Consider the following 15,359-nt stretch of genomic DNA (forward strand, 5'->3'; position numbering starts at 1 on the left):
GATGAAGAATCTATTAACCTCTAGGAAAGGACAAAGGAAACGGGCTTTCAATTAAACTTACATTTACCAGAACTGGCCAAAAGAAGGTTCAATATAATCATATACAGCATTATACCCACATATACAAAGTTATGTGTCATTTCAATAGGGAAATAGGAGAGAACAGAGAAAGGGAAAAGGAGAATTGAAGAAGGTGGCTGGGAATGAGTGAGGGAATAACATTGGAGTTTGGAGTGATGTGAAGGGAGAATTAAAGGAAAGAAAGAGTAAAATTCCTATGATTTGGGGCAGGGTAAGGGGAAAAAAAGAATGGAAACAGGCTGTTTTAATTAGAGAGCACTTATGTTAACCAAACTCCATCTCTTTCACTAGCTTCTTCGTAATAGGTAATAGCATAAGTAAATTAGAGTAGCCAAGAAGAAACTATCTTTCAGATTTGGACAAGGGGAAGAATTCATGACCAAGGAATAAAGAGAATGATGAAGATAAAAAGGAACAATTTTAATTACATAAAATTTAAAGTTTTATGCAAACAAAACCAACGTAGCTAAAATTAGAAGGGAAACCAAATAGGAAAAGCTCTTTCCAGCATATTTCTCTGATAAAATTCTCGTAACCAAGACATATGAGGAACTGACTCAGTTACATAAGAATAACAACAAATCTTCAGAACTTGCTAAATTGATAAAGGGCAAAGGATATGAACAGACATGTTTAAAAGGAAGAAATCCAAGCTACCAACAACTTTATAAAAATACTCCAAATCAGTATAATTAGAGAAATGAGAATGAAAAGAACTGAGATTCTACCTCACACTGACTAGATGACAAAGATAACAAAAAAAGAAAGTGATAATTTTTGGCTGGCCCTAAATAAAAGAGGCATACTAATGCACTGCTGCTGGAGATATGAGTTGGCCCAGAAACTCTGGAAAGCACTTTGAAACTATGCACCCAAAGTCACAAAAATCCTCTATTTTATTAAATATCCATTTTCTACCCTTTTGACACAGTAAGACAACTACTAGGCCTATGCTTCAAAGGATCAAAGTAAGTGGAAAAAGATCCATATGTGCAAAAATATTTAAACCATCTCTTTTTTATAGTGCAAAATACTGGAAAATAAGGAGGTGCCAATCAATTGAGGAATGCCTAAAAAAGTTTTGCTATATAAATACAACAGGATAGTATTGTACCATAAAAATGATGAAAGGGATGGTTTCACAGAAACTTGGGAAGACTTTTATGAAATGAGTAGAACCAGTAGAACAATTTATACAATCACAGCAACACTGTAAATGTAAACAATTTTGAAAGACTTAAGCATTCTAATCAAAGCAATAAACTACCATGATTCCAGAGGACTGATGATGAAGCATACTACTTGCCTATTGACAGAGATATGATGGACTCGAGATGAAAAATAAGACATATTCTCAGACAAAGTCAATGTAGGAATCTGTTTTTATATGCATATTTGTGAGGTTTTTTTCTTATTTTTCAATTGGAGATGGGTGGGATATGGGAGATAGAGACAGGGCAGCCAAAAAAAGAGCAAAGAATAAAAATATTTATAAAGAAAAAGGAAAGAAAAAAGGGTCATTGAAGCAATGTTTTTTTTAAAAAATGAACAGAACAGGGTGGAGCCAAGATGGCCACATAAAAACAGTGTCTTACAGGAGCTCTCTCACAAATTCCATCAGATACCTTTAAAAAAGTGAATCTGAGCAGATCTGAGAGAATTAGAAGCCACTAATAGACTGAGTGGGGCAGAAGCACAGGGTGAGGACTGGTAAGAGACCGCAACAGAATGGGAACAGCAGAGAAACCCAGCCAGCATGCCTGTCTGGGAGAGTGCTGGGTGTGCAAAATGCCAGAGCAGGAGCAGGCCCAGGGCAGAAGTACCAGCCATTGCGGCAATCCCCAGGCCTCGGCCCAGGACAGGAGTCTTTTGGAGCTACCGGAGACACCAGCTCGGAGTCTGTGGTCACAGGTGCAGCAACCATGGAAGCTTCCAGTCCACACACAATCTAAAGGTTTTAAACTCATCTTCTTGAACTTCCAGGAGCCATGCTGACCAGTTAAAATGGCCCTCACCCCTTCCTTCCTCGCCCAGATAATACTCCCGTGGGAGGAGGAGCCATAAGTGGTGTTTCAGTACCCTTGTAGTTCAGGAAGCAGGGGAGTCACCCTCTTGTGATAGTGGAAGGAGACTAGTTAGGGAAGAGAGGTATCCCAGCAGGCCCTATCTCAGCAGAACCACAGGAGGTCCTGAGCCCCAGGGGGGTGGAGCTAACAAACATCAACACCAGGACCCCAGATGTGCCTTTGCACAGCCAGGGGAAGTAGCAAACACCAGAATAGACAACGGCTGAGACCAACAATGCTATATAGTGCAGCCACAAGGGGAGGGGAGACTTCCAACAGCTAGACTACCCCTTCCCCACACCTCACAAAAACCAGAAGCCACAGCACAAAAAGCCAGTGAGCTCCAGAAGCAGAAATACACTTTAGAAGCTGGGGGAAAAAACAAACACGATGAAAAAACAAACTAGGAAGCCAAAGACTATTGAATCCTATTATGGAGACTGGGAAGATCAAAATACCAATTCAGAAGAAGATAGCATTGATACTATACCCACATCTGAAACCTCAAAATGGAATGTGAACTGGTCTCCAGCTCAAAAAGCATTCCTGGAAGAACTCAAGGAGGACTTTAAAAGCCAAATTAGAGAGGTAAAAGAAAAAATGGAAAAAAAATTCACTGATGAGAACAAATCTTTAAAAAGTAAAATTGGCAAAATGGTTAAATGTCTCAATGAAAAGTAAAATTGTAAAAAACAAGTAAAAAACTAAAATTGGCAAAAAGGTTAAATGTCTCATTTAAAAGTAAAGTTAACCGAATGGAAAAAGAAGTAGAGAAGCTATATGAAGAAAACAATACATGAAAAATTAGAAATGGGCAAGTAGAAGCTAATGACTCTATGAGACATCAAGAATCAGTCAAACAAAACCTAAAGAATGAAAAAATAGAAGAAAACATGAAATATCTGATTGGAAAAACAACTGACCTAGAAAATAGATCCAGGAGAGACAATCAAGGCAATGAAGAACTACTGATCTACCAGAAAGCCATGATGAAAAAAGAGCTTGGAGAGTATCTAACAAGAAATCCATAAGGAAAATTTCCCTGAGGTCCTAGAACCAGAGGGTAAGAGAGTCCTTGAAAGAATCTACCAATCACCCCCTGAAAGAAATCCCAAATTGAAAACTCCAAGGAATATTGTAGCTAGATTCCCGAATTATCAGGTCAAGAAGATAATACTGCAAGCAGCCAGAAAGAAACAATTCAAATATTGCGGAAGTACAGTCAGTAACACACAGGATCTTGCAACTTCTACAATAAAAGAAAGGAGAAATTGGAATATGATATTCTGAAAGGCAAAGGAGCTTGCACTACAACCAAGAATCAACTACCCAGGAAAATTGAGCATAATTTTTCAGGCAAGGAGATGGACATTCAATGACAAGGGAATTCCAGACCTTCCTGATGAAAAGGCCAGAGCTAAATGGAAAATTTGATCTCCAAATACAAAACTCAAGAGAGATATAAAAAGGTAAACGTGGGGAAATAAAAACAAAACTATGTTATTCAATAAGGGAAAATTGTCTACACCCTTATATAGGATTATATCGATTTATTTATGTTATATATATATGTATATATTATGTGTCAATCTTGAGAATGGTACAGTTATTATGACAATTGAAAGGATTAGACTGAGGGTGTGAGTATAAAGTAACCAATGTGATAATAAAAAAGATAATTAAGGAGTGCGATGGGATTGTTCTGGGAGAAGAGGTAAGGAGCAGGTAGAAAAGGGTAAATTAAGTCACATGAAGAGGCACAAAAACAGAGGAAAAAGGGAGGGAGAGAAGCAGTGTTTGAGATTTACTCTCATTGGATTTGGTTCAAGGAGGGAATAACATAGTCTGATAAGCATAGAAATTAAACTTGTCCTACAGGCAGTGGGAGGGAAAAGGAGAAAGAAAAGGGGGGTGGACAGAAGGGAGGGAAGAAGTAGCAAAGGGAAAAGGGTAAAATAAAGGAGGGGTGTCATTAGGGAGGGAAAACAGAGGAAGACGGTGGTCAAAAGCAAAACTCTTTTGAGGAGTGGAAGGGAGAAGGGAGAAATAAAAGCATAAACAGGGAGGGGATAGGATGGAGAAAAAGACACAGATAGTAATCATAACTGTGAATATGAATGGGACGAACCCTCCCATAAAATGGAGGTAGATAGCAGAATGGATTAAAAGCCATAATCCTACAGTGTACTGTTTACAAGAAACACATTTGAAACAGGGGGATACACACGGGGTAAAGGTAAAAGGCTGGAGTAGAATATATTGTGTTTCAGCTAAAGTAAAAAAAAGAAGGGGTAGCAATCCCAGTCTCAGACAAAGCAAAGCAAAAATAGATCCAATTAAAAGAGATAAGGAAGGACACTATATTCTGCTAAAGTGCACCACCAATAATGAAGTAATATCATTACTTAACATATATGCATCAAGTGCCATAGCATATAAGTTCTTAGATGGGAAGTTAAGGGAGTTACAGGAAGAAATAAACAACAAAACTATACTAGTAGTGGACTTCAACCTCCCTGTCTCTGAACTTGATAAATCTAACCTCAAAATAAACAAGAAAGAAGTTAAGGAGGTGAATAGAATTTTAGAAAAGGCAGATATGATAGACCTCTGGAGAAAACTGAATGGGGATAAAAAGGAATATAACTTTTTCTCAGTGGTACATGGCACATACTCAGAAATTAACCATGTACTATGACATAAAACCTCACAACCCAGTGCAGAAAGGCAGAACTAGATCATGATGCAATTGAACTTATTTGTAAAAAAGGGCCATAAAAAGATAAACTAAAAATTAATTCGAAACTAAATAATCTAATACTAAAGAATGAGTGTGTCAAAGAATAAATCACAGAAACAATTAATAACTTCATTCAAGAGAATGACAATAATGAGACAACATACCAAAACTTACGGGATGCAGCAAAAACAGTTCTTAGGGGAAGTTTTATATCTCTAAATGCTTACATGAATAAAATAGAGAAAAAGGAGATCAATTAATTGGACATGCAACTGAAAAAGCTAGAAAAAGAACAAATTGAAAATACTCAATTAAATACCAAATTAGATATACTAAAAACAAAAGGAGAAATTAATAAAATGGAAATCAAGAAAACCATTGAACTAAGAAATAAAACTAAGAGCTGGTTTTATGAAAAAAAACCAATAAAATCGATAAATCTTTGGTCAATTTGATAAAAAAAAAGAAAGAAGAGAACCAAATTGAGAGTATCAAAAATGAAAAGGGTGAATTCACTTCCAATGAAGAGGAAACTAAAACCATAATTTGGAATTATTTTGCCCAATTGTATGCCCATAAATGTGACAATCTGAGGGAAATGGATAAATATTTACAAAAATTAAATTGTCCAGGTTAAGAGAAGAGGAAGTAAAATACTTAAATAACCCCATTTCAGAAAAAGAAATTGAGCAAACCATCAATGAACTCCCTAGGGAAAAAAATCTCCAGGGGCAGATGGATTTACAAGCAAATTCCATAAAACATTAAATTTAATTTATTTATTTAACATATTTAGTTTTCAGCATTGGTTTTCACAAGAGTTTGAATTACAAATTTTCTCCCCATTTCTACCCTCCCCCCAACTCCAAGATGGCGTATATTCTTGTTGCCCTGTTCCCAAGTCAGCCCTCCCTTGTGTCATCCCACTCCCCTCCCATACCCTTTCCCCTTCCCCTCTTGTAGGGCAAGATAAATTTCTACACCCCATTGCCTGTGTATCTTATTTTCTAGTTGCATGCAAAAAACTTTTTTTTTGTTTTTGAACGTCTGTTTTTAAAAACTTTGAGTTCCAAATTCTCCCTCCTTCTCCCTTCCCACCGACCCTCCCCAAGAAGTCAAGCAATTCAACATAGGCCACATGTGTATCATTATGTATAACCCTTCCACAATACTCATGTTGGGAAAGACTAACTATATTTTGCTCCTTCCCAACCCATCCCCCTTTATTGAATTTTCTCCCGTGACCCTGTCCCCTTTTGAAAGTGTTTGTTTTGGATTACCTCCACCCCCATCTGCCCTCCTCCCCTCCATCATTGCCCCCTTTTTTTATCTTCTTTCCTCTTCTTTCCTGTGGGGTAAGATACCCAATTGGGTATGTATGGTATTCTCTCCTCAGGGCCAACCTGAAGAGAGCAAGATTCCCTCATTCCCCCCTCACCTGCCCTCTCCCCTCCTCCCCCAGAACTGCTTCCTCTTGCCACCTTTATGAGAGATAATCCACCCCATTCTGTCTCTCCCTGTCTCCCTCTCTCAATATGTTCCCCTCTCAACCCTTAATTTGATTTTATTTGTTTTACATATCTTCCCTTCATCTTCAACTCACCCTGTGTCCTCTCCCTCTCTCTCTCTCTCTCTCTCTCTCTCTCTCTCTCTCTCTCTCTCTCTCTGTATATATATATATATATATATATATATATATGTATATATATATATATATATATATACATAGATATACATACATACAGATTCACACACACACACACACACACACACACACACACACACATATATATATATATATATATATATACATAAACATATATACATATATGCATATTCCCTTCAGCTACCCTAATACTGAGGTCTCATGAATCATACACATCATCTTTCCATGTAGGAATGTAAACAAAACAGTTCAACTTTAGTAAGTCCCTTGCAATTTCTTTTTCTTGTTCTTTTTCTTGATTACTTTTACATGCTTCTCTTGATTCTTGTGTTTGAAAATCAAATTTTCTATTCAGTTCTGGTCTTTTCACTGAGAAAGCTTGAATGTCCTCTATTTTATTAAAAGTCCATATTTTGCCTTGGAGCATGATACTCAGTTTTGCTGGGTAGGTGATTCTTGGTTTTAATCCTAGCTCCATTGACCTCCGGAATATCATCTTCCAAGCCCTTCGATCTCTTAATGTAGAAGCTGCCAGATCTTGGGTTATTCTGATTGTGTTTCCACAATACTCAAATTGTTTCTTTCTGGCTGCTTGCAGTATTTTCTCCTTGATCTGGGAGCTCTGGAATTTGGCGACAATATTCCTAGGAGGTTTCTTTTTGGAATCTATTTGAGGAGGCAATTGATGGATTCTTTCAATTTCTATTTTGCCCTGTGGCTCTAGAATATCAGAGCAGTTCTCCTTGATAGTTTCTTGAAAGATGATATCTAGGCTCTTTTTTTGATCATGGCTTTCAGGTAGTGCAATATTTTTTAAATTATCTCTCCTGGATCTATTTTCCATGTCAGTGGTTTTTCCAATGAGATATTTCACATTGTCTTCCATTTTTTCATTCCTTTAGCTCTGTTTTATAATATCTTGATTTCTTATAAAGTCACTAGCTTCCACTTGCTCCAATCTAATTTTTAAAGTAGTATTTTCTTCAGTGGTCTTTTGGACCTCCTTTTCCATTTGGCTAATTCTGCCTTTCAAGGCATTCTTCTCCTCATTGGCTTTTTGGAGCTCTTTTGCCATTTGAGTTAGTCTGTTTTTTAAGGTGTTGTTTTCTTCAGTGTATTTTTCAGTATTTTTGGGGGTTTCCTTTAGCAAGGCATTGACTTGTTTTTCATGGTTTTCTCGCATCCTTATCAATTCTCTTCCCAATTATTCCTCTACTTCTCTAACTTGCTTTTCCAAATCCTTTTTGAGCTCTTCCATGGCCTGGGACCAGTTCATGTTTTTCTTGGAGGTTTTTGGTGTAGGCTCTTGCACTTTGTTGACTTCTTCTGTCTGTATGTTTTGGTCTTCTTTGTCACCAAAGAAATAATCCAAAGTCTGAGAATGAATCTGGGTGTGTTTTCACTGCCTGGCCATATTCCCAACCACTGCTTGTAGACTAAAGAGTTCTATGTTCCACGTTTGGGGGGGGATGTGCCAGCTCTGCCACACCAGCACTGCTCCTTCCCCAGGAACCCCCAACCCGGACTGGGGTTAGATCTTCAGCAGGCTGTGCACTCCTGCTCTGATCCACCACTTAATTCCTCCCACCAGGTGGGCCCGGGGCCAGAAGCAACAGCAGCTGTAGCTGCCCCACCTCCACTGCCCCCGGGGCTAGTAGCTGAACCGCGAACTCCTTCCACTCCTGCAGCTTTTCCCACTAACCTTCTCCGCTGTCTTTGGTGTTTGTGAGTTGAGAAGTCTGGTAACTGCCGCAGCTCACTGATTCAGGGCGCTAGGGCACTTTCCGCCCAGCTTGTGGTCTGGTTGGTCCATGCAGCTCACACTGGGCTCGGCTGGGCTTGGCTCCCCACGGCTCCCCTGTGCTCCCAGGTCCGTGTGGGATAAACCTCACCCAGAGACCATCCAGGCTGTCCTGGGCTGGAGCCCTGCTTCCCTCTGCTGTTTTGTGGGTTCTGCAGTTATAGAATTGGTTCAGAGCCATTTTTATAGGTTTTTGGAGGGACTCGGCAGGGAGCTCACGCTAGTCCCTGCTTTCCAGCTGCCATCTTGGCTCCGCCCCCCTCCATCAAACATTTAAAGAACAATTAATTCCTATACTTCATAGACTATTTGGGAAACTAGGTGAATAAGGAATCCTACCAAATACTTTTTATGACACAAATACGGTGCTAATTCCTAAACCAGGAAGAGTCAAAACAGAGAAAGAAAATTATAGACCAATTTCCCTAATGAATATTGATGCAAAATTTTAAATGAAATATTAGCAAAAAGATTGCAACAACTTTTCACGAAAATAATACACTATCACCAGGTAGGATTTATTACAGGAATGCAAGGCTGGTTCAATATTAGGATAACTATCAGCATATTGATCATATCAACAACAAAACTAGCAAAAACGATATGACTATTTCAATAGATGGAGAAAAAGCTTTTGACAAAATACACCTATTCCTATTAAAAAAACTAGAAAGCATAGGAATAAATGGAGTCTTCCCTAAAATTATAAGTAGCATCTACCTAAAACCATCAGTAAACGTTATATGTAATGAGGATAAGCTAAATGCATTCCCAATAAGATCAGGGGTGAAACAAAGATGTCCATTATCACTCCTATTATTTGATTTGGTACTAGAAATGTCAGCTATAGCAATAAGAAAAAGAAAATGAAGGAATTACAACAGTTAAGGAAGAAACTAAGTTATCACTCTTTGCAGATGATATGATGATTTATTTAGAGAATCCCAGAGAATCAAGTAAAAAAATACTGGAAATAGTAAGCAACTTTAGGAAAGCTGCAGGATATAAAACAAAACCACATAAATCCTCAGCATTCCTATATATTACTAACAAAGCCCAACAGCAAGAGATAGAAAGAGAAATTTAATTTAAAGTTGCTCTAGACATAATAAAATATTTGAGAGTCTACCTGCCAAGGCAAACCCAAGGCCTATATGAATACAATTATGAAACACTTTTCACACAAATAAAGTCAGATACAAATAAATGGAAAAACATCAGTTGGTCATGGTTAGGCCAAGCTAATATACCTAAATTACCTAAAATAATTTATTTATTCAGTGCCATACCAATCAAACCACCAAAAATTATTTTACCAAGCTGGATAAAATAATAACAAAATTTATCTGGAAGAACAAAAGGTCCAGAATATCAAGGGAATTAATGAAAAGAAATGCAAGGGAAGGTGGCCTAGCCATACCAGATATTAAACTGTATTATAAAGCAGCAGTCGTCAAAATTACTTGGTACTGGCTAAGCAACAGAGTGGTGGATCAGTGGAATAGGTTAGGTAAACAAAACATAGTAGTCAATGACTGTAGGAATCTATTCTTTGATAAACCCAAAGAATCCAGTTTCTGGGCTAAGAATACACTATTTCACAAAAACTGCTAGGAAAATTGGGAAATGGTACGGCACAAACTGGGCATAGAACACTGTCTTACACCATATACCAAAATAAAGTCAAAATGGATTCATGATTTAGGAATAAAGGCTGATACTATAAGCAATTTGGGAAACCAAGGAATAGTTTATCTGTCAGTTTTATTTGAAAAGGAAGAATTCACGACCCAACAAGAGATAGAGAGCATTACAAAATGCAAAATGGATAATTTTGATTATGTTAAATTGAAAAGTTTTTGTATAAACAAAGCCAATGCAAAGATAAGGAGGGAAGCAGAAAACTGGGAGAAAATCTTTACAACCAGTGTCTTTGATAAAAGCCTCATCTCTAAAATATACAGGGAACTGGCAAAGATGATGGCTGGAAAGCAGGGGTTCGCTTAAGCTCTCCCCCAGGTCCCTCTAAACAGCTCTAAAAATGGCTCAGAACAAATTCTAAAGCTGCGGAACCCATGAAATAGCAGAGGGAAGCAGGGCTCCAGCCCAGGAGAGCCTAGATGGTCACTGGGAAGGGTCTATCATTCAGGGCTGGGAGTGGAGTTCAGCCCAGTGTGGGCCCTGCCAAGACCAACCAGACCTGGAGTCAGGTGAGTGGAGGAGGCTTTAGGGCAATGAATCACTGAGCTGTAGTTACCAAACTTCTCAACCCATAAACGAGAAAGACCACAGAGCAGGTCAGTGGAAAAACTGTTGGAATTGAGTAACAGCAGTCGGCCCTAGCTCCGGGGGCGGCACAGGTGGTGCAGCACTTCCGGCAGCGGCATCAGGACGCTCCTTCGGCTGCTTCTAGAGCTCCAGCCATGGTTGCTTCCAGGCCCAGGTCTACCTGGTGGGAGGAATTAAGTGGCAGACCAGAGCAGGAGTGCACAGCTTACTTTTCCCTGCTTGGATCTGGGTCACGGTCCTGGTTGGCAGTTCTTGAGAGAGGAGGAGCACTGTTGTGGAAGAGCTTGCTGTGTAGAAGTAGCTCTGAAAACAGCAGCGCAGCCCCTAAACCTTGGGACAAAGTAATCTATACTCTACAAGCAGTCATACTCCAACAGAAAGCTCAAGGGTGAAGTAGTTGGCTGGGAACATTAACAGGTAGCAAAAATGGACTCAGACTCATACTTTAGAATCTTTATTTGGTGACAAAGATCAAAACATACAGCCAGAAGAAGTCAACAAAGTCATAAAGCCTACACCGAAAGCCTCCAAGAAAAATATGAATTGGTCTCAGGCCATGGAAAAGCTCAAAAAGGATTTGGAAAATCAAGTAAGAGAAATAGAGGAAAAACTGGCAAGAGAAATGAGAGTGATATGAGAAAACCATGAAAAACAAGTCAATGACTTGCTAAAGGAGACCCAAAAAAATACTGAAGAAAATAGCCCCTTAAAAAAAAAAACAAATAAAATCATTATCTCACAAAGGGCACCAAAAAAAAAAAAAAAAAAAAAAAACAGACCAACTCGAACGGCAAAAGGCTCCAAAAAGCCAATGAAGAATGCCTTGAAAGGCAGAAGTAGCTAAATGGAAAAGGAGGTCCAAAAGACCACTGAAGAAAATACCACATTAAAAATTAGATTGGAGCAAGTGGAGGCTAGTGACTTTATGAGGAACCAAGAAGCTATAAAACAGAACCAAAGGAAAAAATGGGAGACAATGTGAAATATCTCATTAGAAAAACCATGGACCTGGAAAATAGATCCAGGAGAGATAATTTAAAAATTATTGGACTACCTTAAAGCCATGATCAAAAAAGAGTGTAGACATCATCTTTCAATTATCAAGGAAAACTGCCCTGATATTCTAGAGCCAGAGGGTAAAATAGAAATTGAAAGAATCCATTGATCATCTCCTGAAAAAGATCCCAAAAAGAAAACTCCTAAGAATATTGTCACCAAATTCCAGAGTTCCCAGGTCAAGGAGAAAATACTGCAAGCAGCCAGAAATAAACATTTGAGTATTGTGGAAATACAATCAGGATAATACAAGATCTAGCAGCTTTTACATTAAGGGATTGAAGGGCTTGGAATATGATATTCTGGAGGTCAAAGGAGCTAGGAATAAAAGCAAGAATCACCTACCCAGCAAAACTAAGTATAATGCTCCAAGGCAAAATATGGATTTTCAATAAAATAGAGGACTTTCAAGCTTTGTCAATGAAAAGACCAGAGGTGAATAGTAAATCTGATTTTCAAATACAAAAATCAAGAGAAGCATGGTAAACAAGAAAGAAAAGTCACAAGGGACTTACTAAAGTTGAACTGTTTTTTTAAAACTCTTACAAGGAAAGACAATGTTTATAATTCATGAGACCTTTCTTAGTATTAGAGTAGTTGAAGGGAATATACATATATATAGACAGAAGGCACAGGGTGAGTTAAGTATGAAGGGATGATATCTAAAAAATAAAATAAAATTAAGGGGTGAGAGAGAAATATATTGAGAGAGGGAAAAGGGAGAGGCAGAATGGAGCAAATTATCTCACATAAAAGTGGCAAGAAAAAGCAGTTCTGATGGAAGGGAGGAGGGAGCAGGTGAGGGAGAATAAGTGAATCTTGCTCTTATCGGATTTGACTTAAGGAGAGAATAACATCCACTCTGAATTGGGCATCTTATCCCACAGGAAAGTAGGGAGAAGGGGATAAGAAAGGGGAGACAATGGAAGGGAGGGAAGATAGGGGGAGGAGGTAATCAAAAGTAAAAACTTCTGAAATGGCACAGGATTAAGGGAGAAAATTGAATAAAGAGGGACAGGATCAGCTGGAGGGAAATTTAGTTAGTCTTTCACAACGTGACTATTGTGGCAGTGTTTCGCATATTGATATATGTGTGGCCTATGTTGAATTGCTTGGCTTCTTAGGGAGGGTGAGTGGGGAGGGTAGAGGGGAGAGAATTTGGAACTCACACTTCTAAAAGCAGATGCTCACAAAAAAGTTGTTTTCGCATGCAACTGGGAAATAATATATACAGGCAATGGGGCATCAAACTTTATTTTGCCCTACAAGAAAGTAAAGGGAAGGTGGTTTTGGGAGGGAGGTGGGGTGACAGAAGGGAGGACTGACTGAGGAATCAGATGGGGTAATCAGAACATATGCCATCTTGGAGTGTGAGGAGGGTAGAAATGGGGAGAAAATTTGTAACTCAAAATCTTGTGGAAATCAATGTTGAAAACTAAAAATATTAAATAAATAAATCATTATTAAGGAAAAAAGTTAAAATATACAGGGAACTGAGCCAAATTTATAGGAATACAAGTCATTCCACAATTGAGAAATGGTGAAAGGATATGAATTTCTTCAGAGGAAGAAATTAAAGATATCTATAGCCATATGAAAAAATGCTCTAAATCACTATTGACTAGAGAATTGCAAATCAAAACAACTATTAGGTACCACACCTCTCCTGTCAGATTGGCTAACATGACAAAACAGGAAAGTGATAAATGCTGGAGAGGATGTGGGAAAATTGGAACATTATTACATTGTTGGTGGAGTTGTGAACTGATCCAGACATTCTGTAGAGCAATTTGGAACCATGTCCAAAGGGCTATAAAAATGTACATATTCTTTGACCCAGCAATACCACTTTTAGGGCTATATCCCAAAGAGGTCATACAAGTGGGAAAGGAACCTCTATTTACAAAAATATTTATAGCAGCTCTTTTTGTGGTGGCAAAGAATTGGAAATCAAGGGGATGCCCATCAATTGGGGAATGGCTAAATAAGTTGTGGTATATGAATGTAATGGAATACTCTTGTGCTATAAGAAATGAGGAGCAAACAGACTTCATTATAACCTAGAACGATGTATAAGAACTGATGCTGGGGATTTCCGGGGGCGGAGCCAAGATGGCATCTGGAAAGCAGGGACTAGCATGAGCTCCCTGCCAAGTCCCTCCAAAAACGTATAAAAATGGCTCTGAACCAATTCTATAACTGCAGAACCCACAAAACAGCAGAGGGAAGCAGGGCTCCAGCCCAGGACAGCCTGGATGGTCTCTGGGTGAGGTCTATCCCACACGGAGCTGGGAGCTGGGGGCTGGGAGGGAAGCGGAGCAGAGCCCAGCATGAGCGGCGAGGACCAACCAGACCAGGAGCCGGGCGGAGCGGGGCCTAGTGCCCTGAATCAGTGAGCTGCGGCGGTTACCAGACTTCTCAACCCACAAACACCAAAGACAGCAGAGAAGGTTAGTGGGAAAAGCTGCAGGAGTGGAAAGAGTTCGCGGTTTGGCCACCGCTCCCGGGGCAGCAGAGGTGGGGCAGCTACAGCTGCTGTTGCTTCCGGCCCCAGCCCCACCTGTTGGGAGGAATTAAGTGGCAGATCAGAGCAGGAGTGCACAGCCTGCTGAAGATCTAAGCCCAGTCCAGGTTGGGGGTTCTTGAGGAAAGAGGAGTGCTGGTGTGGCAGAGCTGGCACATCCCCCCCCAAACGTGGAACATGGAACTCTTTAGTCTACAAGCAGTAATACCCCACTGAAAAACTCAAGGGTCAAGTTAGTTGGTTGGGAATATGGCCAGGCAGTGAAAACTCACCCAGATTCAGTCTCAGACTTTGGATTCTTTCTTTGGTGACAAAGAAGACCAAAACATACAGCCTAAAGAAGTCAACAAAGTGCAAGAGCCTACACCAAAAGCCTCCAAGAAAAATGTGAACTGGTCCCAGGCCATGGAAGAGCTCAAAAAGGATTTGGAAAAGCAAGTTAGAGAAGTAGAGGAAAAATTGGGAAGAGAAATGAGAAGGATGAGAGAAAACCATGAAAAACAAGTCAATGACTTACTAAAGGAGACCCCAAAAAATACTGAAAAATACACTGAAGAAAACAACACCTTAAAAAACAGAGTAACTCAAATGGCAAAAGAGATCCACAAAGCCAATGAGGAGAAGAATGCCTTGAAAGGCAGAATTAGCCAAATGGAAAAGGAGGTCCAATGGACCACTGAAGAATATACGACTTTAAAAATTAGATTGGAGCAAGTGAAAGCTAGTGACTTTACGAGAAATCAAGATATTATAAAACAGAACCAAAGGAATGAAAAAATGGAAGACAATGTGAAATATCTCATTGGAAAAACCACTGACATGGAAAATAGATCCAGGAGAGATAATTTAAAAATGATTGGACTACCTGAAAGCCATGATCAAAAAAAGAGCCTAGATATCATCTTTCAAGAAATTATCAAGAACTGCCCTGATATTCTAGAGCCACAGGGCAAAATAGAAATTGAAAGAATCCATCTATCGCCTCCTCAAATAGATCCCAAAAAGAAATCTCCTAGGAATATTGTTGCCAAATTCCAGAGCTCCCAGATCAAGGAGAAAATACTGCAAGCAACCAGAAAGAAACAATTTGAGTATTGTGGAAACTCAATCAGTATAACCCAAGATCTGGCAGCTTC

General features: G+C 39.2%; 1 protein-coding gene across 1 annotated transcript in view; it reads right to left on the reverse strand.

Annotated features, from left to right (window-relative positions):
- The window catches only part of LOC118841655 (ATP-binding cassette sub-family A member 3-like), a 253,568-nt gene that overhangs the window by 157,057 nt on the left and 81,152 nt on the right, over positions 1-15,359 (reverse strand). The window lies entirely within an intron of this gene.

Source organism: Trichosurus vulpecula, chromosome 1, assembly GCF_011100635.1.
Source record: "Trichosurus vulpecula isolate mTriVul1 chromosome 1, mTriVul1.pri, whole genome shotgun sequence".
Classification (NCBI taxonomy): Eukaryota; Metazoa; Chordata; class Mammalia; order Diprotodontia; family Phalangeridae; genus Trichosurus; species Trichosurus vulpecula.